Genomic DNA, 4,298 nt, shown 5'->3' with positions numbered 1-4,298 from the left:
GCTAGAAGTGCTTTCTGCATTTATTTATTCCTGGCTGGACATAGTACCATATTTGTTATGTGTATCATATTTAAAAAAATAAAATAAAGGACACACTGCATTGGGATGTTAACCTCAGAGAGAACTCGGTCAGGCCGAAGGTCTACTTAGAGCAGCATTTTTTTTTTTGCAAGTTTGATCAGTTGAAAGCTACTGGATAGCTTTCAAAGTTTTAAAAGCAGAAGGTATATGAGTCTAGTGTGCTCTGTAATGTTTTTCTTTTTCCATATAATCTACGCAGAAAGCAACTGTTACAGGGCAGCTGAAAAATACAGTGGATTCATAAATAAAGAATTCTATAATTTTATCCTGCAGAAAGATTTTCCCCCTTTTCTCTTTTCCTCCTAAGTTGCATTAGGCATCCCTGATGTATATGGTTGTGTGTGAGTGTGTTTGTGTGTAAAACCTGAGACGTTGCACTATGGAGCCTCAAATCACAACCCATTTCCTCCATCTCGTCTTATGGATGCAACTCCAATTGAGTGGCCGGAAAAAATTCCAAATGTTGCATATAAAAGAACATGAAAAGTGTGTTTGCTATTACAAATTAAGAGTAAGATATATGTTCAGCAAACCTCACAGTAGGTGGATTCAGAAATATATATTGCAGGGATGGCGGGTTAGGGTGGTTTTTTTTTTTTAAAGCAAAGATGGTAACTGATCCTGTGACTGTCCTTTTTCGGACCCAAATATGATACAATATACACTCAGGCACTTGCACCCTATACTCAGCAGAGAGAGTTGGGGGCAAATCTTTGGGGCACTTACTCCTAAAGCCCAAACAAAGAAGGAAAAATATGAAGATGGATGGTGCTTTCATTATATATTTAGATTTAGAACCAACTCACCATGGCCAACACCATGGCTAACTCACCATGGCCAACACCATGGCTAACTCACCATGGCCAACACCATGGCTAACTCACCATGGCCAACACCATGGCTAACTCACCATGGCCAACACCATGGCTAACTCACCATGGCCAACACCATGGCTAACTCACCATGGCCAACACCATGGCTAACACCATGGCCAACACCATGGCTAACTCACCATGGCCAACACCATGGCTAACTCACCATGGCCAACACCATGGCTAACTCACCATGGCCAACACCATGGCTAACTCACCATGGCCAACACCATGGCTAACTCACCAAGGCCACGTTGCACTATGGAGCCTCAAATCACAACCCATTTCCTCCATCTCGTCTTATGGATGCAACTCCAATTGAGTGGCCGGAAAAAATTCCAAATGTTGCATATAAAAGCAGTCAAAGCCTTAACTGTGCATGTAGTCCTCGACTTATGACCATAATTGAGCCCCAAGTTTCTGTTGTTAAGCAAGACATTTGTTAAGTGAGTTTTGCCCCATTCTACAACCATCCTTGCCACAGTTGTTAAGCGAATCACTGTAGTTGATAAGTTGACAACCTGGTTGTTAAGTGAATCTGGCTTCCCCATTGAGGTTGCTTGTCAGAAGGTTGCAAAAGGGGATCACATGGCCCCGGGACACAGCAACAACGGTCATAAGTATGAACCAGTTGCCAAGTACCTGAATTTTAATCCCATGACCCTGGGGATACTTCAAAGGTCATAAATCTGAAAATGGCCATGTCACTTTTTCATTGCTTGTTTCAAAGCCGAAGAGCCAGCGCTGTCCGAAGATGTCTCTGTGGTCATGTGACTGGCAAAACTAAATACAGAAGGTGCACGGAATGCTGTTACCTTCCCACCAAAGGTGGCTCCTATTTTTCTACTTGCATTTTTATGTGCTTTCGAACTGCTAGGTTGGCAGAAACTGGGACAAGTAACGGGAGCTCACTCCATTATGCGGCGCTAGGGATTCGAACCGCCGAACTGCTCACCTTTCTGATCGACAAGCTCAGTGTCTTAGCTACTGAGCCACCGTGTCCCTTTCGGTAACACTGTACTATGCTCCAATATTGATTTTCCAGACTAGAAATCCTGGCTTTACAGACCATAATAATAGTAAGCTTTACTTGGGACAGCTTACATCCTGCGACGATGCCTCTTAACACCGTCAAATATCAACATCTGCTTATCCCAGTTCTTCGGAAGGAATTGATAGATAGATAAAGAATGCCAAATCCGATTTGAACATCTGGTGAGAGTCAAGATAAGTATTAACGAATGTCCAGCAGAGGGAGATACGACACCAAAAAAAAAAAAGCAACATGAGCTCAACCCACAATTGTAGTCACATCTCTCTACCTGTGGAGAGGAAAACAATGCATAATATTTATTAATGATTCTTTTATTAAAGATCTATCTTTTTTAACACGATTTCTCCATTTCCCGCCCCCACCCCCAGTGTGGACCAAAGAGTTAACGTTCTTGGACAACTCTCAAAAGATAATTTCCTATACTCCTATCTTATACATCACTTGCCTCTGAACATGAAAAGTGTGTTTGCTATTACAAATTAAGAGTAAGATATATGTTCAGCAAACCTCACAGTAGGTGGGTTCAGAAATATATATTGCAGGGATGGCGGGTTAGGGTGGTTTTTTTTTTTAAAGCAAAGATGGTAACTGATCCTGCGACTGTCCTTTTTCAGACCCAAATATGATACAATATGCACTCAGGCACTTGCAACCTACACTCAGCAGAGAGAGTTGGGGGCAAATCTTTGGGGAACTTACTCCTAAAGCCCAAACAAAGAAGGAAAAATATGAAGATGGATGGTGCTTTCATTATATATTTAGATTTAGAACCAACTCACCATGGCCAACACCATGGCTAACTCACCATGGCCAACTCACCATGGCCAACACCATGGCTAACTCACCAAGGCCAACACCATGGCTAACTCACCATGGCCAACACCATGGCTAACTCACCTTGGCTAACTCACCATGGCTAACCCACCATGGCCAACACCATGGCTAACTCACCAAGGCCAACACCATGGCTAACTCACCATGGCCAACACCATGGCTAACTCACCATGGCTAACTCACCAAGGCCAACACCATGGCTAACTCACCATGGCCAACACCATGGCTAACTCACCAAGGCCAACACCATGGCTAACTCACCATGGCCAACAACATGACTAACTCACCAAGGCCAACAACATGGCTAACTCACCAAGGCCAACACCATGGCTAACTCACCATGGCCAACACCATGGCTAACTCACCATGGCCAACACCATGGCTAACTCACCAAGACCAACTCGCCACGGCCAACTTGCTGCAAGATAACTTTCCACGGCCATCTTGCCACAGGACAGCTCACTAAAGTTACACTAAAGATACAGTGAAAGAGAGTCATTAAGGAAAGGATGCAAAAGGAGAGTGGGAATGAAAATGCGAATGGCAAAAATTAAACTATTTTTTATTTTATTTTAAATAATTAAGTAGAATTGTTAAAATTGTCCCACGGTGAGTTTTCCCCTGGCAAGTGGTCCCACAGCGAGTTGGCCATGGTGATCTGGCCGCAGCAAGTTGCCTATGGCAAGTTGCCCCTCCAGTGTGTGACCCTTTGCTTGCAGATCAGCCTCTGAACCCCAGATACATCATCAGTGCATGAGCCAAGCCTGTATCTGTGATGGATTGTGACATCACCAGGAGTAGGGCTACACCACCATCTTCTGTGTGTTCAAGGCTTTCAATTGCCTGCAAAGGCCATCAAAGCACAACTATGCTTATACTAAGTGCCTCTTTGGGAGGCCTTATAAGGCTTTGCTTCTGGATTTCAACTCAGCTTGTCAACCCACAGGAATTTTAAGTAAGAGTTGAACTGAATCACCTGGGGATCGTCTTGACCAACCTTCAGATTCCTATTCCAGTGAGATTACTAGACAGAGAAACACAAGGTGTGTATATTTAAGAATGAAAAGCAGAAGTGTTATGGTGAAGGAGTGGGGAGAAGGTTTGGTATCGATTTTCAAATAAGTGAACTATGTTTACTAAGGGTGGGATGCAGTGGCTCAGTGGCTAAGACCCTGAGCTTGTCAATCAGAAAGGGTCGGCAGTTCGAATCCCTAGCGCCGCGTAACAGAGGGAGCTCCCGTTACTTGTCCCAGCTTCTGCCAACCTAGCAATTTGAAAGCATGTAAAAATGCAAGTAGAAAAATAGGAACCACCTTCAGCGGGAAGTAACAGCGTTCCGTGCACCTTCGGTGTTTTGTCATTCCGGCCATATGACCACAGAGATGTCTAGCTGGGCAGTGCTAGTTCTTTTGGCTTAGAAACAGAGATGAGCATCGCCCCCTTGAGTCGGGAACGAC

The sequence above is a fragment of the Thamnophis elegans genome, chromosome 7 (assembly GCF_009769535.1).
Source record: "Thamnophis elegans isolate rThaEle1 chromosome 7, rThaEle1.pri, whole genome shotgun sequence".
Classification (NCBI taxonomy): domain Eukaryota; kingdom Metazoa; phylum Chordata; class Lepidosauria; order Squamata; family Colubridae; genus Thamnophis; species Thamnophis elegans.
The sequence above is the reverse complement of the archived record's forward strand: the minus strand, read 5'-3'. Positions refer to the sequence as shown.